Raw genomic sequence first — 256 nt, forward strand, 5'->3', positions numbered from 1 at the left:
GATCTCTTGTCCCCGCGGTTCAGGGTTCATTTGTCTCGCTTGGGGATGTCGTGCAGGAGAGGGAAAGTGTCGTGTTCCGGATGAAGTATCGTGCGCGAGGAGCTGTGCGGCGTGGACATGAGCTTCTTCCACTTTCTTCTCTTGCTTGTTGGCGAATGTGCTTGATTCTTTATCATGCTTTTGCGTTATTTCAATTGTTTCGCTGTGTCATTTTGCTGTCTGTCTGTCTATTGTGCTTCTCCCCTCTCCCTTACTC

The 256-nt window shown here is 49.6% G+C and overlaps 1 protein-coding gene across 1 annotated transcript in view; it reads left to right on the plus strand.

The window, feature by feature from the left end:
* The window catches only part of LOC119581854 (polycomb protein Asx-like), a gene marked incomplete in the record, with an annotated part of 73367 nt that overhangs the window by 26592 nt on the left and 46519 nt on the right, over positions 1–256 (plus strand).

This window comes from Penaeus monodon, chromosome 15, assembly GCF_015228065.2.
Source record: "Penaeus monodon isolate SGIC_2016 chromosome 15, NSTDA_Pmon_1, whole genome shotgun sequence".
NCBI classification, from domain to species: domain Eukaryota; kingdom Metazoa; phylum Arthropoda; class Malacostraca; order Decapoda; family Penaeidae; genus Penaeus; species Penaeus monodon.